Source organism: Macaca nemestrina, chromosome 7 (genome assembly GCF_043159975.1).
Source record: "Macaca nemestrina isolate mMacNem1 chromosome 7, mMacNem.hap1, whole genome shotgun sequence".
In the NCBI taxonomy this organism is placed as follows: Eukaryota; Metazoa; Chordata; class Mammalia; order Primates; family Cercopithecidae; genus Macaca; species Macaca nemestrina.
Genome location: NC_092131.1, coordinates 81,476,940 through 81,502,018, shown reverse-complemented (window position 1 = coordinate 81,502,018; position 25,079 = coordinate 81,476,940). Strand labels below are relative to the sequence as shown.

Here is a 25,079-nt window from a genome sequence, read left to right as displayed (position 1 = left end):
CCATAGATGAATTGAGGATTAAGTATCTATACTTGCCTACTATTTTGGTTAATATGAAATTATCAGCTTCAACCACTATAATTAATTATCTTTTTGAAAAGGTGCCTTGAACATGGGTGATACATTTTTATTATCTTCAATTATCTTAATAGCTCTATGCTGAACTTTATATTTCTGGAGACTCCTTAATCTCCTTGAGCCTAACCTCAGTTTTCTCTTCAATAAAATAGTTACAGAAACACCTGTCATAGCATCAACTATGGGAACAACCAAGCATCTTGTTTCCACATAAAAGATGTTCAAAATATAAGAATCTTGCTCACACCTATAATCCCAACATTTTGGGAGGTTGAGGTGAGTGAATCAACTGAGGTCAGGAGTTTGAGACCAGCCTGGACAATATGGTGAAGATCGTCTCTACTAAAAACACAAAAATTAGCCGGGCGTGGTGGTACACACCTGTAATCGTAGCTACTCAGGAGGCTGAGGCAGGAGAATTGCTTGAACCTGAGAGGCAGAGCTTGCAGTGAGCCAAGATTGAGCCACTGCACTCCAGCCTAGGTGACCGAGGTAGACATCATCTCAAAACCAAAACAGAAACGTAGAAATGTTTTTCCTTTCTCACTATTACAGTGCAGGAATGTGTATATAGCTATGATAGTTCCTTTTTTTTTTTTTTTTTTTTTTTTTTTGAGACGGAGTCTCGCTCTGTCACCCAGCCTGAAGTGCAGTGGCGCGATCTCGGCTCACTGCAAGCTCCGCCTCCTGGGTTCACGCCATTCTCCTGCCTCAGACTCCCGAGTAGCTGGGACTACAGGCGCCCGCCACCTCACCCGGCTAATTTTTTTGTATTTTTTAGTAGAGACGGGGTTTCACCGTGGTAGCCAGGATGATCTCGATCTCCTGACCTCGTGATCCGCCTGTCTAGGACTCCCAAAGTGCTGGGATTACAGGCTTGAGCCACCGCGCCCGGCCTAGCTATGATAGTTTCTTTCATGTACTTTTCTCTCTTGTTTCTACCTCATTGAATTCATTTATAATTTTCTTATCAGAATTTCTTTTTCAAAACCTCTAATTTTTTTATAAGTCTAAGGTGGTAGAATCACTCACATCTACTCTCTGAAATTTTTGAAATCTGCTTTTCTAAAGTCCTAAGTATCTGTCAGACTGCGCCGAGTGTTTCCTTTCTTTGCTATTTCAAGCACTAAGATGACAACTTGACTTTCTCCCAAGGTTCCTGTCACTTGAATTTCATGAACCAGTTTTTTCTTTTGGTCAAAGTTAAGTCCAGAGAAACAGTTGTCCTCATTGCTTCATCAACTCGCTGAGAGACAAAATTTTCAACAAAATTCATTGATATTTCAGCTATAGCCTGCCTACTTCTAGGTCATTCTCACATCAAAATCATTTATGCCTCTCCCTCCTATATTCCTGAGCATGGTATAATTCACTGTTTCTCAAACTGTCTTTAGAGAATAGAATGCAGTTTTATGGTATGGGAGTACTCTATAAGAATTTTAAATGTGGATTTAAAAAAAATTTTGCTGATAAAAATACAAATTAATGTAATCACAGTCTGGATTATTATTTCAATTCCTAGATTTGCGTGCATATTTATGATTTTGTAGATGTCAATTATCACCTAAAATGACACTGAATTTAATATTACTGTACTGCCTGTAGGGATGGCATGTCTTAATATCAAGATTAAAACAATAATTTCATGTATATTGTTGCTGAATTATTTGGCCTGTTGTAACACATAATTCCTTTTGCAAAGTAAATTTGCAATTAAAAGACATTTCCACGGCATAAAAACTTTAGTTTCTTAAGTTTTTCAATATATTAAAATGTTGATTTGACCTCATGAAAAAGACAGTGCAGTATGAGTTCAATTGTCACTGGCTAATGAGTAAAGAACAGAGGAAGTGAACTCAGCATATAAATAATGCATCTCCATCAAATGAAGACCTTGCTGTACTGTGGGAATAAAGGTGTAACAGAGTTTGAAGAGAAAGAGTGGAGGAAGACTTGAATTATCACGTAGAACACATTTTTTTTTAAAAAAAGCAGGACAATACATTTCATATCTGCCTTGTTTTAATTTTAGAAGAACAAATTATTACATAGAATAATTTGAATGTTTTTGGTTATGTTCGCCATTGCTTTAATTTAGACTATTCCTTATACATTTTAACTTTATAGTTGTGTTAGTATAGGGTAGGTGTTAGAGATTCAGTGGTGTGTATAAAAATTCTTGTTCCTGTCCTGGTAGAGCACTGCTAGCAAAGTCAGGAACATCATGAAACCTTGCGACTCCTGCAATGCTGCTTTTCACCTCAGGACATTGGACTATCTGCTAAGATGACACATGAATGAAGCAACATCTTCTCATTGCCTTCCCACCACTCATATAGCTGCTCTGTATGATGGAGTCTAATATCAAGCTTTGTGGTTGCAGCAAAAGAGTTAAATTAGAAATATAGGTACCTTTGAGTATAGGTTTATTTAAGGAAAGTCTTTAAGCAGTCAGATGACTGTGTGGATAGTCTCAGATTGTGGGTGAAAGTGAAAGAAGGTGAGGCGAAGATGAAAAAATAAAAGATGTGCCTGGAAGAAAAAGAAGAGGAGAAAGAAGAAAAAAAAAAAAAGAAGGGAAAAAAGAAGATGAGAAGGAAGGAAAAAAAGAGGAAAAGGTGAAAAATATAAAGAGAGAACACAAAGTCCATATGAAGTTGACATTAATAATGTAACCTAAAATAATTATAAAAATACAACACAATTAAATCAAAATAGAATATATACTTGTTTCTTAATGTTTCATTTTCTTCCATCTCCTTGATTTTTTATCATTGAATCATGTGTTATAGTAATTTATGTTTGAGCCATGAATATTTAGATTATAAATCATTACATTTCATGGTATATAGACACTCATTAAATTTTTAAAATATGTACATATATGGTCATAAAATTTGATGCAAAGACAAAAATTTTAGGATTTAGTATGTGAAATTTATTTTCAAAAAAGCAGCTTATTGCCTTCTAAGGGGTTAGATGAAAAAATAAGTAAAAACAAGAAATGCAGGTTTCAATAAATACCAATTAACACTTGATTCTGATAATCATTTTTAAAATGTTATTTACCATTCCAAGTAATCATCAATAAAATTAAAAACAAGATATAATTTATATTTAACACACGGGAGAATGTAAAAGTAGAAAAAATGTAGTCTATTCAGAAAAAGTTGACTGAAATAAGATAAAATATATGAATTATAATATGAATGAGATTAATGTCTTCATTAAAATACATAATGATTGTTCAAGTCAAACATTTAAAAAAATATGACCACATGCTGTTTACAGGAGATGCTTGAAAAACAAAGTAATTAAACATATAAATATTTTAAACAAGCATAAACTATTAAAAAGGGAATGTGTATTAGTAGTAATAACATCAAATGGGTGATGCTATTTTATCTTGGCTGCAGTTTAAATCAAAGGATCACTGAAATATGAATAAGAGTTCTTATAAAGTAATCTGACAAAGGATTAATGTGTAAAACTTAAATAAAAGAAATCAAAACCAGAAACTCTATAGTATACATATAGAAAAAATGCCTTTGTTAAAGACAATGAAACACCTATAATACAAGTCAAATATGCTGAATAAGAAATGTAAATATTTTATTATAAATGGTTTCTCAAATCCACAGAGAAAAACATGATTTTGTGAGAGGTAATCATTTGAAAATAAAATCAACTCATACCTGTTTTCAAGCAACTTACAATATAAATTCAATTTAGTATGAATTAATCATCTAAAGTTGTCAAATAATTTGAGGATAAACTACACAAAATATTAGACTCTAGGAAATTCATAATAAGCATTTATCATATTAAAACTCCTGGGCCTTTTTTCACTAGTGAGTCTTGCTTTCCTGTATGGTCATAGAATATTCTTCCACATGATAATATCATATTAACATGGAACTAAAATTTTGCTGAAATAACTTTGGCAAGTGCTATGCTAAAGACAAAGCTGATTACTGTCATTATTATTCATTATTTTTTGGAAGATGTAGCTAATGCTTTAAAACAAAATTTTAAAATGTATAGATTTTGAAATAAATATTGCCCAAGTCATTGTTGGTTTGTAGATAATAAGTACCTACCTGAGAAACCCAAGAGGATCAACTGAAATTCTTTTTTATGTCCTTCCAGCTTTTATTTTAGGTTCAAGGGGTTCATGTGTAGGTTTGTAACATGGGTAAATTGCTTGTCACTGGGGCCTAGTGTACAAGTGATTTCATCACCCAGGTAGTGAGCATAATATCCAAGAGGTAGTTTATCCATCCTCATGCTACTCCCACCCTCCACACTCAAGTAGGCCCAAGTGTCTATTGTTCCCTTCTTTGTGTCCACGTGTACTCAACATTTAGCTCACATTTAAAAGTGAGAACATGTGATATTTGGTTTTCTGTTCCTACGTCAATTCACTTAGGATAATAGCCTCCAGCGGCATTCATGTTGCTGCTATGAACGTGATTTCTTTCTTTTTTATGGCTGTGTAGAATGCCATGGTGTATATGTACATGTACACATTTTCTTTATCTAGTCCACTGTTGATGGGCATCTCAGTTGATTTCATGTCTCTGCTATTGTAAAAAGTGCTGCAATGAACATATGTATGCATTTGTCTTTATGGTAGAACAATTTATATTCCTTTGGGTATATATCCAATAATGGAAACTGCTGCATCTGTTTTAAGTTTTTTGATAAATCTCCCAACTGCTATCTACAGTAGCTGAAATAATACACATCCCCACCAACAGTGTACAAGCGTTCCCTCTTCTCTGCAACCTTGCCAACATCTGTTATTTTTTGTGAGACAGTATCTTATTGTAGTTTTGATTTGCATTTCTCTGATGATTAGTGATGTTGAGCATTTTTTTCACATGCTTGTTGGCCACATGTATGTCTTCTTTTGAGAAATATCTGCTCGTGTTCTTTGTCCATTTTTTAAATAGGATTGTTGTTTTCTGCTTGTTGCTTTCTGAAATTCTACTGGACCTAATGCGTGAGTTATATTAAATTTTTTTAAATAAAATCAACATACAAAATCATTATCATTTTTATATACCAAAAATAAATAATTAGAAAATCTGATAAATGGCCGGGCGCGGTGGCTCAAGCCTGTAATCCAAGCACTTTGGGAGGCCGAGACGGGCGGATCACGAGGTCAGGAGATCGAGACCATCCTGGCTAACACGGTGAAACCCCGTCTCTACTAAAAATACAAGAAAATTAGCCCGGCGAGGTGGCGGGCGCCTGTAGTCCCAGTTACTCGGGAGGCTGAGGCAGGAGAATGGCGTGAACCCGGGGGGGCGGAGCTTGCAGTGAGCCGAGATCACGCCACTGCACTCCAGCCTGGGGCGCAGAGCAAGACTCCGTCTCAATAAAAAAAAAAAAAAAAAAAAAAAAAAAAAAAAAAAAAAGAAAATCTGATAAACATGCTTTATTCATGATATCACTGGAATTAAACTTTGGAGGAAACCTTGAGAACCCTCATATTAAGATAAATACTAATTTTTACAAAACTAAGTTTAAAGGCATTCCAGGTATTTACAAAACCTTACTGTAACAACAAATTTCTAAAATCCTATTCTAATTCTTCCTCACCCATGCATGCCTAGTTCACTGAAATTAACACGAGGCATTTAAGGAAAAGATATTCATTAAATTGAGTAAACTTCCCTCAAGTTTCTTCCACCAGAAAAGGAAGATTTATCTTTCATTGCAATCAGTCAGAGGAGTAGGGTCTTGATATGGTTTGGATTTGTGTCCCCCATCAAATCTCATGTCAAATTGGAAAAGGGGCCTGGTGGGAGGTACTTGGATCATGGGAGTATATTTCCCCCTTGCTATTTTCATGACAGTGAGTGAGTTCTCATGAGATCTGTTGGTTTAAAAGTTTGTGGCACATCCCCCTTGGTTCTCTCTCTCTCTCCTGCTCTGTCATGGTAAGATGTGCTTGCTTCTCCTTTGCCTTCTGCTGTGATTATAAGTTTCCTAAGGCCTCACAACCATGCTTCCTGTACAGTCTGCTGAATTGTGAGTCAATTAAACCTCTTTGCTTCATAAATTACCCACTCTCAAGTATGTGACAATAGGTAATTTAGACTAATACAGGTCTAAATATTTACTCATTTATTTTTATTTTACTTAAGGACCATAGTTCAATAATTCAAACCATGTTTTTCTTGGCTAAGTTGTACTGCCTGGTAAAATTTGTCATTGATTTATAATATATTTTGAGCCAGAACATTATACTTCCTAAAATTTCCATAGGCAATATAACTTTTTGTATTTCTTTTCCAAAAGCAAAAAAACAAAAAAAACAAAAAAAACCAATATATTGCAGAGGGAAATCCATAATCAATAGGGCCATTTCTGCCTTATTTTTATTTTCACCGAAGTTAAACAGCTTAAAATTTTCTTGTAAATTTAGCCAACATTTAAATATAATTTTATAGGCAAAACTTGATAAAATGATTATAATATATATTTAGAAGAATAATTAAGGAATAACTGAAGAGTATTTTGAAGAATAACTAAAGAAGCTTTGAAAAATAAGGGTATTAACATTCATACTTATGGCTGGGTGTGGTGGCTCATGCCTGTAATCCCAGCACTTTGGGAGGCTGAAGTGGGCAGATCACTTGAGGTCAGGGGTTCGAGGTCAGCCTGGCCAATATGGTGAAACTCCATCTCTACTAAAAATACAAATATTAGCCAGGTGTGGTGGCACACACCTGTAATCTCAGCTACTCGAGAGGCTGAGGCAGGAGAATCACTTGAACCAGGGAGGTGGAAGTTGCAATGAGCTGAAATCACATCACTGTACTCCAGCCTGGATGGCAGAGTGATACTCCATCTCAAACAAAACAAAACAAAACAAAACAAAACCATTAATAGTTTAACAGTATTCAACAGAACAAGCAGGTTAGTGAAAATAATAGGACATGAAATAGAACCATGTATGTAGACAACCTAACTATATAATAATATTGATCTCTCAAGTCAGATGAAAGAATAAAATGCTGAATAAGTACTGTTGGATCAACTTGTTAGCCATTTGGTAAAACAGTACCTATGACACCTCGTATCTTAGTCATAAACATAAAAGTTACACAAATTAAATTATTTTCAAAGAGAGCATAATCAATTATAAGGTATGATGTCATAAACTCATTGGCTGTGTGTTCAGTTGTTTTGTAACTGGCTGTTTTATTTTTAGAGAACATGTATAAAATAAATAAATACAAATGCATGCACAGGTTGTGGTCTTTTATTAAGTGTGACACATAAGGCTGTGACATTGTACACAGTTGTACAATTTTATGTTGAAGTCAAGTGCAAGCCCAAATCTAAAATACACACTTGTGAACTACAACCTTCCTAATCAATGACTCTATCATAAGAACTTCAAATATGTGGTTTATTGTGAAAGTAGCAAAACAAATGGATCAACTTAGATACTCAAATTCATCATTGTTGCTCCAATGTGTTCATATTTTAAGATATTGTAGGACAAATTTTGTGTTTAATTAAACAAATAATAACTTCACAAGCTTCAGTAGCCTCATCCATATAATACAAATAATAAAACCTTCCTCACTGAAATTAAATAAAATTGCATATATAAAACACAATGGCATGTAGTAAGCACTTAAATATTAATTTTCTTCTATTTCCTTGTTACCTGAATGCCTGTGCACTGCCAGTGAACACGTACCACACAGTAAGATTAGGTTAATCTGAGTATGACCCATGCAAATAATGGGATTTAAATCTTTGATATGGGACAAATGGAAGTTAATGAAGTCATTTTTTTTCCTTTTGTTGATATTAAATTATTACAACAATTAACCCAAAGAACCCACACAGAGAGTTGTTTCAAATGCAACTTTGGGAGATGCCCACATCCAACATTTCATTTTGTTTTCCTATAGCTCTGACCTGAATGCTCTAGCTTATTGAGAAGAATGTTGAAAATTCGAAAGTTAGAACATTCACTTTTGTATTTCTGTGCACTCAGTTTTGTTTTAACACAAAACTAAACAAAATATCAAATCGTTATTGCCTAATGGTCCTGCTTTAGTCCTTCACAAATGCTCTTCTCTCTTCTTCTTTGTGTGTGTGTGTGTGTGTGTGTGTGTGTGTGTGTGTGTGTGACGGAGTCTCGCTCTATCGCCCAGGCTGGAGTGCAGTGGCTGAATCTCAGCTCACTGCAAGCTCCGCCTCCTGGGTTCACACCATTCTCCTGCCTCAGCCTCCAGAGTAGCTGGGACTACAGGCGCCCGCCACCTCGCCCGGCTAGTTTTTTTGTAGTTAGACGGGGTTTCACCTTGTTAGCCAGGATGGTCTGGATCTCCTGACCTCGTGATCCGCCCGTCTCGGCCTCCCAAAGTGCTTGGATTACAGGCTTGAGCCGCCGCGCCTGGCCGCTGTTCTCTCTTCTTGCAGCATTCTTTCAACTCTGTCTCTCTCCTCAGTCTAGCCACCTGAATCCTACTTAACCTGAAGTTTTCACTTAGACATAGTTTTGCTGGGATATCTTTTGTGATTCTACCAAACAGGGGTAATATGTTCAACCCTTTTATGTTCTTCCACAGCATATTGAACTTCCCATGCCATTTCTCAAATTACATTCAAATTACTTTCCTTATATATCTGAAGTATTGATATGTGCTAGGCAGTAAGCTCCCTGAGAACAGAAACCTCCTTTATTGATTAACATTGTGTCTCTAAAGGTGTGCATAGTACAGGGTACAATATAGGTATTCAATTAACATTTTTTGAATTGAGGCTAATTAGGAAAATAAAATGGCTAACTTTGGGATTCAATTCAACATAAAATCTAGAAAGAAAAGTGTGTAAATCTAAACTATTAATTCAGCACAGCATTTGAGAGCCTGCTATGAATTTTAAGCTATTAATTACATTCATTCTCTGTAATGAGGATTTGCAGTTCTGAAGAAAAGCTAAATGATGCCTTGCGAAAAACATTCATTGCTCTGTAACTGTTTAATGAATAGTTTTATCACCAGCAAAATTATCAGCTTATGATATCTGGAATCAAATCTTAGACTATCCTGTGATCCCTTACAAACACACTCAGGAGCCTCCAGAAGTATTATACTCAAGTTTTCATGCTTTTTAGTAACAGAGATTAGCATAGCAGGCTGAAACAAAACCAACCAGAAAGACACAGAGGTGGAGAATAATCTATCAGGAAGCCATGGACCAGAAACAGTAGTGTCTGAAGGGCAGTTGTTCAGATCTTGCCTGAACAAAACCTTGTCTTTAAAAGAGATTTGATTGCTTGCAGAACAAATGATTTTTAGCTTTTCCAAAACTTGAGTATGTTTGATTTCTGATCTAGGACACAAACGCCACTATATTTAGACAAACTAGCAATTCGATTATTGCAAAAAATTCAAGAAGGAATATTAAGAGAATTAGAAAAACACTCTGTAACCACTGGACTTTAGGCCCATGGATCACCACTCTCAGTCACTTTGTGTTTTGTCTATGTAGGGAATAAAGCTGTTGAAATATTGAACTAATCTAGCAGGTGTTTTTTTGCTGTTTCAGTTGACATACCAGTTTTAGACAATTGTATATAAAATTTTCTATAAGCACTGCATGTATTTCGCTGCTATTGTCCTTTTCTATATTTGTAATTTGTGAAGATAGATGGTAAAATTAAAAGTTGAATTTTTTGTACTTGGACTTATCCTCTTCATTTTATATATGCCATAGTAAAGCAAGTTGTCACTGAAATATTGAGGTAAAATAATAAAATTGAATATACAGTTGGAAAAATGCTATCAAACATGAAATGTTTATGATTTTTAACATCAATTAAAGAAGAAAATGAACAAGTGACCAGGCAAGTTCAATATCGCTTAAGTGCAATTTCAGGTGTGTTAAATATCTATTAACCATGAGATTTATGTTACTAAGTCATTATCTGTGAAACAAAATTCTACTGTTTTTGCTGTTCACCTCATTTATTGGCGTTGGTCAACATTTTCTGAATTAAAATTTTCTGAATTAAAAATTCAAGAACCACATTTGTATGTGGTTCTTGAGAGAAAAAAAATTCAAGAGAAGATTTTTTTTATGCCTTTTGAAGCTTATAATCTAATTAGGAACATTTTAAATACTAAAACTGATTTTTGGTCATTTAATTTGCTATTACTATGGATTATTGCAGATTACCCTAGTAGACTGCAGCTTAACAGCCAAGGTAAAAATAAGTAGGACAGAAAAAGTCAGGTGGTTTCAAGGAAAAAAGTCTTCCCAAAGAAGATGAAGTTTACACTATGAGTATTAGATAATATACTCTCCGTTGCAAGAAACAGAAAGTCCCACTTGGATACCAAACTAAAGGGAATTCATTGGCTCCTGTAACAAGAAAGTTCAAAGGTAGATCTGGCTTCTGAAAAGAATTGATCCTGGGATACAAAATGTCATCAAGGATCTGGCTCCATTTGTTTGTATCCTTTTGGGTCTATTGCCCTCAGCATGTTGGCATCATATTCAGGCACCTCTCTTCTGGAAACAACAATGATTACAGAATTCCAAACTTCAAACACTCTTCTCACTCTCCAGAGGCTGAGTTATCCTGGGAGAATCTCTGAATGAATTACTGTGGCTAGTGGGTATGGAGTGCATATGCCCCATCCCTGACTTTGAGAGAGAAGTAAATTCCTCAGAAGCTTCTATATCTCAAATGCAAACAAGATGCTAATAGGAAGGGGAAAGGGGAAAATTGGCGCTGAGAAGGCAACCCATAAACATTGGCTGCACTTGGCTATGAAGGAAGTGAAGAACACAGACTTACATTCTTGTATCTAACTCGTAAGGTTAGATTCCAGGCAGAAGGATTGATGTGGCAATCAGTAAGCTATATTGGATCATGGAGATGATTTTTAGCCAGCATGTAAAGAAATACTTACATATCGATGAATTATGTGATAGAAAACTTTTATATGGTCTTGAAGATTAGCTTAAAGATGCTAAGTTTAGAAGTTATATCATGCAATGGATAACCTAGTATAAAATTTGCCCATCGAGACTAATCCTTCTCCCCGTCCACCTGCTCTTCATGGATATAGCAGCCAGTAAAACCTACTCCAAAGATACTAGCAAAATTACCAAGACCCTTGTAGTTATGGATACAAAAAGCAATAGTCTTCGGGGTGGCTGAAGTTACCTGAGTGCAGATGTTGCAGACTAGGAAATTAAGTATAGCTTTCTTGGTATGCATTGTAACCATATTGGTAGTTTCATGTGCAATTTCTAAAACTCCCACTATGGAAGAACTGTCATGGAACAGATCTCTTGGCATAGCTATACACAGTTTGAGTTGTTGATGTTCACAGCTGGCAATATGTTTCTCAAGACTGAATAATACAGAATTTGTTGATGTTAGGTTCTGTATTCCAGTGTAATTATCTTCTTGAAATAAAATTAGAACATGCTTCTGTGACAGGTAGAAGCGCTTTGGTTGAAAAGAATACACAGTCTCCCTATCATCTAAGATGGTCTCCTGAAACAGAAATAAGGTCTAAGGATATGTGTTACACCCTGTTGGGGGAAAACAAATACAAGTTTTCTTGTTATATCCTGTTTTATTCTGGACTAGGAACTGTGCATAGTCAAAGTATTCCCACTGGTTGGGAGTAATTTGGTTTTTATCTCATTCTGAAAGCATTGGAAATGGATGGCGAGAAGGCCTGATGAGAATTACTGAGGAAGTCTCTTAGCCTATGTGCTCTGAGAGTAGTGACATCCAGTAGTCCTTGTAAATACTTCTCTGTTTGCACTTTACCTTCATTTTACCCAAATCTTTAGTAAAAACTATGTATCTTAAATATATAGTTTCATCTCTGCTGAACCATAGGAAATAAAAATGGGTGTATAGCTTATGCCAGGCCAGTGCTAAGAAAACCAATAAACATTTAGGGATCATTCTGACGAATCCTTCGATGCCAGAGCAGTGGTCTAGCGTGGCCCCAGTTGAGGACAGCTGTGCAAAATGGAGGCCTAGTCTTAGGAGGGTCAATAGCAGCAGTGGAGGCAGTGGGGCCACCTGGTGGAGACACTGGAGAGATTGAAATATTCCAGAGTACGATAAAACACTCGGAAATATTCCTGAGTAGAAACAAGGCTTTCTGAAGGGACATAAGTAATTGGGACATTCTGCTGGGGATTATTAAACCAAAATGTAATTTATATCATACTCAAAGGCTGGAAAGGTAAGGACATTTGACTAATATTATAAGGAGCCAGGGTAATAACAGTATAAAAACAGTATTGGAGGAGCATCATATAATACTATTAGTCATGTATAAGGTAGATCAGAAGGCAGAATAAGCTGGATCAGGGGACCGGTGGAAGAGTGAATGAGAAATAAATACCTTTAATGGGTTTTCAATTCCTTTGTTTCAAAAGAATCTGCAAGCTTTAGGGTTGAATAAAAATGTGTTTTGTGTGTGGCACGACCCAATGGTAGTTGAAAATAAAATAGTTGAGTTTGGAAAATAAAATAAATTAGAGAATAAGTTCTAAGGTCTAGATCCCTTTTCCATTTCTTGTCCACCACAGTTCAGTTTAGATCTGAAAGTCACACTGAGTCCCCTCTTTCAAGAACATTGGCATGATTCACTAACACCACCATTTAATTTGATCTCTCTTTACTTAGAAGCAAAGTTTGATCAGAAAAACAAAACTGAATGTTTCCTTATACTGGCCATGTTTGTACTTCTTAAACTATGGAAGTAATTTTAGGAGACACATAGAGCATCCAACACCATTTCCCTTCCTTCCCTCCCTCCCTCCCCCCCTCCCTCCCTTTCTCTCTCTCTTTCTTTTCCTTCCTTCCCTCCTTCCTTCCTTCCTTCCTTCCTTCCTTCCTTCCTTCCTTCCTTCCTTCCTTCCTTCCTTCCTTCCTTCCTTCTTCCCTCCCTCGCTCCCTCTTTCTCTCTCTCTTTCTCTCTCTTCTTTCTTCCTTTCTTTTCTTTCTTTCTTTCTTTCTTTCTTTCTTTCTTTCTTTCTTTCTTTCTTTCTTTCTTTCTTTCTTTCTTTCTTTCTTTCTTTCTTTCTTTCTTTCTCTCTTTCTCTCTTTCTCTCTTTCTCTCTTTCTTCTCTCTTCTTCTCTTCTCTCTCTCTATCTCTCTCTCTCTCTCTTCTTTCTTTCTTTCTTTCTTTCTTTCTTTCTTTCTTTCTTTCTTTCTTTCTTTCTTTCTTTCTTTCTTTCTTTCTTTCTTTCTTCAGTGTCTCACTATGTCATCAGGCTGCAGTGCAGTGGCACAATCTTGGCTCACTGCAACTTATGCCCCCAGGTTCAAGCAATTCTCGTGCCTCAGCCGCCCAAGTATCTGGGACTATAGGCATGCGCCACCTTGCCCAGCTAATTTTTGTATTTTCAGTAGAGATGGGGTTTTTCCATGTTGCCGAGGATGGTCTCAAACTCCTGGCCTCAGGTGATTCAGCCACCTCGGCCTCCTAAAGTGCTCCAACATCATCTCTTTCCCCAGTTGTATTTTGATGGGTATGATGAATTTGGGCACAATAAATTATATTTCTAAATGTCAAGTTATATCTGTCTCTCTTAATAGGAAACAAAAACCTAAATAAAACAGTTTATATTTCCCATGGAATAACTGTATTAGACCCTAAAGGGTTTTTTAAACATTAAATTAATTAAAACTTAATTTCCAAATTGAAAGATAAAATTTTATGTATTTATCATGTACAACATGATGCTTTGAAATATATATATAATGTGGAATAACGAAATTAGCAAATTAATATGTGTTACCTCACATAGTTATTTTGTAGTGAGAACACTAAACATCCACTCTCTTAGTGTATTTCAAGAATAAAATCTATTACCTGTAGTCACCATGTTGTACAATATATCCCTTGGACTTATTCCTTCTGTCTAACTAAAATCTGTATACTTGGAACAATATCTCTCGAACCCCTTACTTCACCCCAACTACCCTAGCTCCCCATAATCACCATTCTACTCTCTGTTTCTATGAGATCAACTTTTTAAGATTCTACATATAGAGATATATTAGTCTGTTTTCATAATGCTATAAAAAACTGCCTGAGATTGAGTAATTTATAAAGGAAAGAGGTTTAAGTGACTCCCAGTTCAGCATGGCTGGGGAGGCCTTAGGAAACTTACAATCATGGTGGAAGGCAAAGGGGAAGCAAGGCACCTTCTTTATAGGGTGGCAGGAAGGAGCAGTACCAAGTGAAGTGGGAAGAGCCCCTTCCCTTATAAAACCATCAGATCTCATGAGAACTCACTCACTATCATGAGAACAGCATGGGGGAAACCACTCCTATGATTCAATTACCTCCACCTGGTGTCTCCCTTGGCACATTGGGAATATGACAGTTATAATTCAAGATGAAAATTGGATGGGGGTACAAAGCCTAACCATATCAGGAGATCATGCAGTTTATCTCTCTGTACTTTGCTTATTTCACTCAACATAATTTTAATATGTATGTTAAACTGTGTCTTAAGTGTTGTTTAGTAAGTTCAGTACTGAACCAGAGGGAGAACTAAAGATTTAGGTGGCTTTGCTATGACAGGATGACAGAAATTTGATGTGTGGTGTTAGCTAAGGTTCAATATTACCAAATACTTTTGACACATTTTGAATTACTGGTTAATTTACAGCTGCCCATGTGCTTCATTAGCTAGAGAATATTTAGCTCCAATTTCAGAGATCATTTTCAGTTTAGTAATTATAATCCCTCTATGATTTAATTTTGATCGTTTGTCTGTGGGTCCATGACACAGAAAAATGGACAAAATATTGTGTGCAATTATAGTAAAGTGACTTTTAAATAATGTAAAACACAATGGAAAGTTAACACATTTTCAAATAGGAGAAATCCTTGTGTTATTATTATAAGAATTTTGTTTTTTTAATTAGCCTAAAGTCATTAAGAATTTCAGATAACATGCTTTTTTCAAATACTACTTCTTTAGAAGAATTCAAATTGTTTTTCCTAAATATATTTGTTAATGATCTAATCTTAAATTATTTAAGTTGCTAAGTGATGGTAGATAAGTTAGTGGTTTCCTATTTTCTCTAATGCTAAAGTTAAGGGTGATAAAAGATATTTCAAAGTACTTAAACTTTAAATTGTGCAGGAACATTTTTTTGAACAGCTTGACAATATTGTATATTCATAAAATAGCTCTTTAAAAAACAAATTTGAATATTTCCTTTGCTAACTACTTTTGTGACTTATATTTGGGAAATGTTTGGAAAATTCAATGAAAGCAAACATTATTATAAACAAGTTTCACATAAAACTTGGTAGCATAATTATATTATCAGAGGTAAAGCTTTTCTCCTTTCTCTTTTTCCTTGTCTCCTCTTCCTATTAATGGAAATAACTCCATTTGGATTGAGAAATAAAAATGCCAGTCTACTACAACATTATAGTGTAGAGTTTATCTTAGATATATGACAGTTTTTAGCTCTTGCCATGTGGAAATGAAGAGAAAAGCATGGATGATAATTTCCTTGAGGGCAAGGTGCCTATTATAATCTCTGTGCTAATGCAGCAGAGCATAATAGTCACTTCTATTGTGAACTCCAGTAAAATAACCATATAAAAATGACCCTGAACCTCTCTTCTGATTGCTGGTTTATACCTAAGAAACAGTTTAGGCCAGGCGTCGTGGCATATGCCTGTAATCACAGCACTTTGGGAGGCCAAGGAGGGCGGATCATGAGGTCAGGAGATCAAGATCAACCTGGCTAACACGGTGAAACCCTGTCTCAACTAAAAATACAAAAAAAAAAAGTTTAGAATATCAGGATTCCTTGACTCCTTTTATAACATTAGTTAATTTTATAGTATTTTTCTTGATCATTCAGATTAGTTATGATGTCCATTATTTCTCATTGTTTTCTGTTAATACTTTATGTCTTTTCTAATACAACCATGCAGTTTCCTGGACTTAGCATCTGGAAATAAATTTCAAAATTTTGAAGTGATTTTCCACCATTTTTTTAAAGAAACATATTAAAGTTGACTTTTAAGTGGAGTTTAATTTCTTTCTGTGACAGAAGACCAATTAAATTATCCTAAGACAATGGATGTGAACAAGCACTTTTCAAAAGAAGACATACTTGCAGTCAACAATCATATGAAAAAAAGCTCTACATCACTGATTATTAGAGAAATGCAAATCAAAACCATAGTGAGTACCATTTCACACCAGTCAGAATGGCTACTATTAAAAAGTCAAAGAGATTGCAATGAAAAAGGAATGCTTACACACTGTTGGTCAGAGTGTAAATTAGTTAGCCACTGTGTAAGACAGTGTGGTAATTCTTCAAAGACCTAAAAACAGAAATACCATTCAACCCAGCAATCCCATTAGTGGGTACCTACCAAAATCAATATAAATTTTTCTGTTATAAAGACACCTGCATATGTATGTTCATTGTAATACTATTTGCAATAGCAAAGACATAGAATCAACCTAAATGCCCATCAGTGATAGACTCGATAAAGAAAATATGGTACATATACAATGGAATACTACGCAGCCATAAAAAATGATTAAGATTATGTTCTTTGCAGGAACATGGATGGAGCTGGAGGCCATTATTCTTAGCAAACTAATGCAGGAGAAGAAAACCAAATGCACCATATTCTCACATATAAGTGGGAGCTAAATTATGATTACACATGGACACATAGAGGCGAACAACACACATTGAGGCCTATTGAAGGGTTGAGGGTAGGAGGAGGGAGAGGATCAGGAAAAATAATGGGTAATAGGCTTAATATTTGGGTGACAAAATAATCTGCACAACAAAGCCCCATGATGCAAGTTTACCTATGTAATAAACCTGCACATGTGCCCCTGAATGTAAAAGAAAAGTTTAAAAAATGTCCTGAGAATATATCATTAAAAATGTTCTTTGAATATCACATCTTCTTGTATATTGATTATGGTATGAAGTTCCTAAGCATCATGACTGATGTTAGCTTTCCTAATGGACTTTGATGAGGTTTTCACAAAAGTTTTTATGTTCCTAAGTTTCATATGATTTCAAATGAAAGCATGATTGTTTAGATATAAACTAATTTTCATAGATGTATGGTAATAGATAAGTTATTTTCCAAAGCCTATTTTGTTTATTCCTTTGCTGAAACAAACACCCAGGCAATGAGTCAATACAACCAATAAGAATGTTCTCTTTTTCCTTATAATTTTTCAGTGAAAATATTTATAATAAGGAATAATTTGGAAAAATTCAGCTCATAAATTAATAGAAGTTGACGTATCCATCACTTGCCTTATATGAAACCAGTTTTTCAAAAGTCTATGAAGTTTTGGCAAATATTTGACAATCTGGATGCATAGTTGATGATCTCATTCCACATTAAATACTAGAAACATTTCCACCTTTTAAAATTTTGTTTAAAATGTTCATGCTTGCAATTTATTTGGAAGGCAGGAACATCTATATGCTTTGACTTTAAGGGTTGTCAAGTTATATTCATTTTTACTTCAACTGCTGGAAATTCTTAGCGCAAGGAAGGTAAATACTGGCACATATCCCCCTCAGAACTAGCCTAAATGCAAATGTGGTTATTTTGTAAGGCCCTCCTGACACCAGGGCTGTTAAGTTATACTTGTTGTTCAGTTTTGGGGTTGCTAGTATTGAAAACATTTAAAGAACATGAAAGTCTCTGAAAGCCTTATAATTGTAAATGCTGAAGGAGCGACAGTTTCCATCATTCAAAATCAGGAGTGTTAATATTATCACAGTCAATATAATTATAAATATGAGATTTGTGGAGGTCTTATTTATGAGAACAAGGTCACAAAATCAAAGATTGAAAATTCTGCTCTGAAAAGTTGAGAGTCACCTGAGTTCCCTTTATCCAAGCAATAGCTAAAATACATAGTACAAAAGACTCCCTTAAATTTTTATTCACATTTAAAATTGATGGGCAATGTAGGTAAAACATTGAGAGAATTATGATGTGAATTATAAAAATTAGCTGCATTCCGTCAAGTCATAATATCTTGAGGGTAAAGAAGATGACAAAGTTATAATTGCAAACAGGTGTTATGTAAGACTTTTATGTATAATATTATTCATTGAAAAAGGATATGCTTTTTCTAAGGGGATAAAAATTATGTGAAAATATAATATTTCTTTATTTTATCTATGCTGAATAGCACCCCAGGCCTTCCCACAACTTATTTTAATGGATTAAATTTCTGTAGCTCTTAAAATCTCTGAAATAGCATTTTGATATGCTGAGGACCATCATTATTTCTTGGTTGATGTGGGAGAAAAATAACTAAGTTTCAAATTTAGATTTTCTTGGTTCATATCCTATGTTGAAAATATGGCATAAGGTGGCCAAGACAGAAATAGGAAGAAAATATATGCTCAAACCTGTAAAGGCTTCTGATAGGATGTGCCTGTGTTTTGAGATAGTGCTTTAGAGTCTGCTGGTGGGTGCACGTGATTACAGTTATGGAAAGAATATTGCTGTACACATTAGGTAAAGTAATTTCTATTTGGAGTACAAATTCTGATTACTTACAAAATGGAGAGCACAAATAAACATGAGCTGGAGCCATAATTCCAATAGAACAGGCTATTTATCTAATTGTTTGAGAAATTAGATAAATGCAGGAAACAGCAAATGTGTTAGACTTCTATTAGCTTCTCCCAATAAGTGCTCTTTTTAGACAAAATATGTTGCTATAAATTCTAACCACCTCACACTTTTTATGCTTTGTGTACTTTCATGCTTTCTTGCTGTTCCATCTGCCTTAAGTCCATTTTTTTCTGTATTTATTTAATAATCACTTACATATATTTCAAATAGGTTTTTCTTAAATAGCCACCCTCAATCCAGTCCCAGGCAAAATTAACCACAGATCTCGAATTGTTCAGTTATTATAAATTTCCCTATGCCTCTATTTCTACTTTAAGATTATATTTTTCACAAGGACAGACCATGCCATTTTCTACTATCTCCAAGTCCTCTCTTAAATATTTATTGAATTGAATAAAATCACTTAATGTTTAATAGTTTTGTATTACTTTGTAACTCTCACACACACATTGTTAATTTATTTCTGTGCATTGCCTGATATTCACAGTTTTAATATCTTCTCTATAGCAAATTTCATACTGTTTTTAAATGTTCAGTTATATATTTTTATTTTTGAATTATTCCTAGATTTTGCTTCAGACTTTTGTCCTTGAACTCCAAAATATAAGAGGAAGACTTTTATTTGATAATCCATTTAAAAGAAAAGTCTTCCATACTGAGAGCCTACAAAAGTTTTTGTATTAGTAGGTACTCTGTATTTTAACAAAAATTCAACATTAAGAAAGATTATTTGTCTCTGTTTTTTGTATATTTGTACACCATAAAATAGGTGGTGTATATGACACATTTCAACTCTTTCATACTTTCATGATCTAATCTCGGCTGTAGTCCCAAAATCAGTTTGTCAGCAGCCTGCTGCTTAAACCTAATGCCCTTTTCTCCCATTCATCTTAGTTGAAATAGAATTATTGACAGAAATGATTTCTGCAGGGAAATTAAGAATGATAATTAATGTGGTGCCCCTTACAGTTACTAAATGGCATGTCTATCTCTATTTGTGTTGGGGGAGGTGTAGTAACTTCATCCAATTTAAATGAATCAGTATAAAATTCGGCACCAAGACACACAACTCAGAGATCTTATTAAATACAAGGATGATGCTACATTACATTTAAGCAATACCTGTTGAAAATTAACACCTAATAGGGTGCAATTGCTTCACGGTTTCCTCAAGAGGAAATCTGCTTTATCTTTTTAATTCAATTCATTTTGCTTTGAAGAATTTGATGTATATTATTCAGCTTCTGGCTCTAAACAGTGGCAAAAATATTTATTCGTTAGAAAGTAAGTGCTTTGGTTGTTAAGCAGTCCTCTTACACACCAGACACATTTTCCCCTGCTATAGACTTTTGCTTCAAATACCTACTTGCATTTTATTTTGTGGATATTTCACATAATGAATTATTTAGCATCAAGTTGATCAGCTGGGAATAAAGGAGTAAATATAAGCAAATATATTTGTATTTTAAATTAATTTTAATTTTTATTTGACATTGATAGGATTTGGATCTCTCATCCATTTGTAATCCCCAGTGTTAGAAGTGGGAGGTAATTGGATCATGGGGACAGATTGCTCAAGAATGGTTTAGTATCATCCCCTTAGTGCCATCCTCACAGTGACTGAGTTATGAGATCTGGTCATATAAAAGTGTGTAGCACCTCCCCTCTCTCTCTTGCTTCTGCTTGGGCTGTGTGATGTGCCTGTTCCTTCTTCATCTGCTGCCATGATTGTAAGTTTCCTGAGGCCTCCCCAGAAAGCCTAACAGAAACCAGCATCATGATTCCTGTACAGCCTGCAGAACTATAAGCCAATGAAACCTCTTTTCTTTGAAAATTACCTAGTCTCAGGTATTTCTTTATAGCAATGAGAGAATGGCCTAATACAGATATAATTTATACATATTGTTTAAATGGTCAAATAGCATTTCAAGGTTTCACTCTTTCCTACTAAATTCCCGTCCCCAGAGCTGATGTTTGGTGGGTGTATCCTGGAGCAGTCTTACTGATTGTTTATGGACAGAGACTATTGGATTAGTTGGCATATATGTAAGTTACTGGTTGTTAAATATTTTAATATTCAGCCTTACTTATCCTCCTCCCTAGTTCTCATTCCAAAGGAACTTCTATGAAGAATTAGAGATACGTGATGGATGAAAAAGAAAAAATGAGGCCATTATTATTCCAGAAAAAATGGCAAAATGTTACACAAGAAAGGAAATACATTTGCAATAAACTTGTTTTAGCAAGTAACATTATTTATATAGTCATGACACTATTAAAGCTGAATACTGGTTTACCTCAGAGCCATGATATAACTATATTGGGAAGGACAGAAGAAAAGAAAATGGTGTGGTCATGGTGTTAAAAGTGGTTAGCTCACATAAAAGGCAAATAATTGATAGTGTCTAAAATTGATCAAGCAGCCATATAAACAGACTGCTTAGAAATATGAAAATATATAGCAGAAGAAATAGCTAAAGAATTTATTTCCTCTCTGCTCAGTTAAAAATACACTTTTTCTATTCTTTTGGTGATAACACTAGAAATCAAAATTTGCATACTTAATTCACTAAATCCAAACCTACTCAATACTTTTGTCTTCCTCTCAGATAATGTTAGAACTGTAGAACATTTTATTTGCACTTAATGCCCCTTTCTAGATTTACATGTTATTGATTTATATACTTTAATTTTAATATTTAACTACAAAACATATTATTGTTTTATATGACCATTCTTCATTTTTTACTTGCCTTTTTCTCCATTCCTAGGATTACCATCTTTCTGCCTAAAGTACCTCCTTTACAATTGCTTTTTATGAGACAAGGTATGCCTTAGCTTGGATGAAAGACAGTGTTTGTGCTGGGCACTGGTAATCCTTTATGCAGAAGAAACTTTACAAGACAGCCTTTTAAAATAAAACATAAATAAGTAGAGCTTTCCTGATGGAATTGAGTTAGGCACCTAAAATCTTGTTTAGGCTTTGGTTTACTCATTTGTAAATTGAAGCTACAACACAAAATGGCCATTTTTTCTCACCTACAATTTTCATTTCTTCAGCTATCTAAGATCTCTTCACTCTTCAATATGACCTATAAATTTACCATTATCTAGAAATTGAATGACCTATTTCTTTCTTTCATATATAACTCCTTTATTTATTATTTTCCCAACCAAATAGCCACAGGGTCAAAAAGGGAAGGAAGCATAATGCCATATCATGGATGTAAAATGTTGGCAGTGACTTCTGTCCTTATCTCAGACTGTTGGTCCTTTCAGTGGTGATGGTGAAGCTATTTTCTTACAGCGTCTGTTTTTCACTGGAGCCCAAGGTTTGGGGGGAGGCTTCATGTAATACTATTGTGTCCCTAAACCCCAGGGGACCGCATTAACATTGTTTTCTAGGTGAACAGTGCCCTATGGAACTCCAGGAACTTCAAAACATTTTTATCCAGGCTTTTGCTACATTTTGATGAATAACCCTTAATGTTGTGCAACATGGCACCCTAGTCCCAAGTGAAAATCCACCTGCCCAAAGGTAAAGTCCTGCACAAATTATTTTTTCTCTTTAAATGACAAAAAGAACAAAGGAAAGATGGTAAACAAGACACAGGGAAAGAGAAATGAAGGTTGTTTTGCTTTGTTTTTATTTTTTGCTTTGTTTTGTTTTTAAAGATGGGGTCTTTCTATGTTTCCCAGATTAGTCTTGAACTCTAACCTCCTGAGTAGCTGGGACTCCAAGGGCATGTCATCATCAAACAGGCATCATCCATGACTCCTGGTTATAGTTCCAGTTATGACAGCAGACTTTAGGAAATCACAAGATGCAAGCTTAATTAATAGCATGGTACTCTCCTAAAATCATCAGAACATCAGCCATAACAATGGGGATCTATTGCCTGCTGAAGCGGTTTTATTTCTGGGAGCTCACTTCACTCCCAAATGGGGAAAAAAATACAACACAATTACTTGACTTCCCTTTCCATTTCCTGTCTAAAAATTTTTCTTTTGCTTTGCTGAAAGAAAAAAAAAAAAGCAGCATTGATTGATACAGCTGTACGTTCACAGTAGGTGATGCAACTGAGCTCATTTTCACTAATAATACATGCATCCACTGAAGAGGTATTTTTTGAAGGAAGAAAAGGCATTTTCACAATCAATCAAATTCTGCTTCAATTTTTTCCTATGTAGTAAAGTTAGAATAACAGATATCCTGAAAGACTATGTAAATGACATCCTTTTTTTTTGGTCTACCTATAGATTTCTATTTGTCTGCCTATAGATTTCTTCACAAGTGTGGGCTCTTAGGAATAAATAAGACAACTATGTCATTGGTTTGACTCCATTTTTTCCTTTAAAATTTTTTATTATCTCTCTATAGAAAGAAAAGAAATAATTTGATGTGATTTATTATAAGGAAAAGTAACTTTCAAAATCTTCCAATGAAATTTATTATTCTGAGCTTTTAATCCTTTTAGGGGACTGAGGCACTTACTTTTATGCCAGCTTTCACTGTTGCTGCCTGCATTTGTATCCCTTCCATCCTTAACGATACTCTATCTTATTTATCATTTGTCCATTCCTGAGGCACCTTTGGTTCCTTACTGTTTTATGTAATACATTTTGTCACCCACCTCTTCTGATTCTACATGTATCCATGTTCATTTGAACAGTTAATATGGTTAAAAATTCACACAAATGCTACTGAATTTAAAGACAGAAAAAATATACACACACTTGTTCTGACTAACATTGGTAAACAAAGTGAAATGGACATATTGTACAATGTATGCGTGTATTTAATTTTCAGATAGGACAACGCATTTTGAAGATGAAAGTAATGAAATGGTCTCTGTTAACTATCTACATTAATTAATCTGAAATGTACCACAGATTCAAATATGTGTACAAATATCTAGATTTATTCCACAACCTTCCTCACTAGTTACAAAATATTTTAGTGACTTCTGTATCAAACTAATCATGTAACCTTCTAGTGGTTAAAATTTTAACCTCTAATCTAATAGATCTTAACCACTAATATGACTTGACCCCTAAGTTATATTTCTACCCACATTTTAAACATTTGCAAATATAAACTATGCACCCATTTTCTTTAAAAGTTACAAGAATATTTATAAGGGAGCACTAAAAATTGTCTTTTTTCATGGTGTAACAAATAATTGTTAACTGTCTTCTAATCATCTATTTCTCTTTTCTCAGTTTCCAAAAGTCCTTAATTTCCATTGAGTAATACTTGCAGTGTTAGAGCAATTGCTTCCACCCTGGACTACAGTAGTGGAATATGTAGACTACGGTAAGTATCTCATTCCATATTCCTACCCTAAGTCAGAGTAATGTGTGATTTAACCTGTTCTAATTCAGATAAATAACAGAAATTCTTCTGGGTGTATTGGGGTTAAGATGCATACACTTTATCTCTCATTACTATTATTTTTTAAATAAGTAATATAGAATATGCAGAATTTTCTCATCTGAAGATGTCGACTGGGCTACAATGAGGACCAATACCACTTGTATTAGTCAGCTTGCATTAGGTTATGATGCATGGCGAGTATCTCTTAAATCTGAATTGCTTATGACAACAAAGTTATGTGGTTTCTCTCATTACATGTCATCTGTAGGCCACAGCTAAACAGAGATAATCCAAGTCTACTCTTTTTCTATGAGTCTTTTTTCATTTGAGGATTCAGGTGGAAGGAGCAGTCTCTATTTGGGCCATGCAGCTCTCATGGAATAAATAAAAGAGCTGCTAAGTGAGCCCAACCATTCGAGTGCTCAAAGTTTCTGTTCGGTCATGGCATACTTCACATCTGTTCACCTTCCATCAGCCAAAGCAAATCACACAGTGAACTCTAAGATTAACTGGGCAGGGTAATTAAGATGTTAATAAGTAAAGTCAATTTGCCTTTATGTATAGCTGGTATAACTTTCTGAAATTTTGTACCTACCAAGAGATAATGGTTATTAAAAAGTAAAGTACAGTTAAATGTTATTAAAAGTTGGATTTTAGTTTTAATTACTCAGAGAAAAATGATGTCACTTTAAATAATGGTTTGCCTTTGGTTTTAATGAGAGAAATTTGCAGTAAGGAGTTCTGAAACATCCAGTGGAACTTCTCTAAATTTACCAAATGTTTCTCCAGATGTCTATAAGTGTCAAATTAAACTTGCAGATTATTTTGCTTCATGTGGGGTTTTTAATTGAAGAATCACTCATTTTCTTCTTTCTTCAAAATTTGTGACATTTGGTAGTTGATAGTATTATACAGGAAAATTTACTTT

The 25,079-nt window shown here is 34.7% G+C and overlaps 1 long non-coding RNA gene across 4 annotated transcripts in view; it reads left to right on the top strand.

The window, feature by feature from the left end:
- Positions 1 to 25,079, top strand: part of LOC105477896 (uncharacterized) — a 165,018-nt gene that overhangs the window by 106,290 nt on the left and 33,649 nt on the right. For 3 of the 4 annotated variants that reach the window (XR_011625973.1, XR_011625974.1, XR_984980.3), the window contains exons 3-4: positions 22,180 to 22,312; positions 23,998 to 24,091. This is a non-coding gene — a long non-coding RNA (uncharacterized lncRNA). The remainder of the gene's footprint in view (positions 1 to 22,179; positions 22,313 to 23,997; positions 24,092 to 25,079) is intronic. The other variant, XR_984983.3, reaches the window with a different exon arrangement.